Consider the following 267-nt stretch of genomic DNA (forward strand, 5'->3'; position numbering starts at 1 on the left):
GTTATTATAGCAGTTATTACAGCAGTTATTATAGCAGTTATTACAGCAGTTATTATAGCAGTTATTACAGCAGTTATTACAGCAGTTATTACAGCAGTTATTACAGCAGTTATTACAGCAGTTATTACAGCAGTTATTACAGCAGTTATTACAGCAGTTATTACAGCAGTTATTACAGCAGTTATTACAGCAGTTATTATAGCAGTTATTACAGCAGTTATTACAGCAGTTATTACAGCAGTTATTACAGCAGTTATTACAGCAGTT

Source organism: Eleginops maclovinus, chromosome 4 (assembly GCF_036324505.1).
Source record: "Eleginops maclovinus isolate JMC-PN-2008 ecotype Puerto Natales chromosome 4, JC_Emac_rtc_rv5, whole genome shotgun sequence".
NCBI classification, from domain to species: domain Eukaryota; kingdom Metazoa; phylum Chordata; class Actinopteri; order Perciformes; family Eleginopidae; genus Eleginops; species Eleginops maclovinus.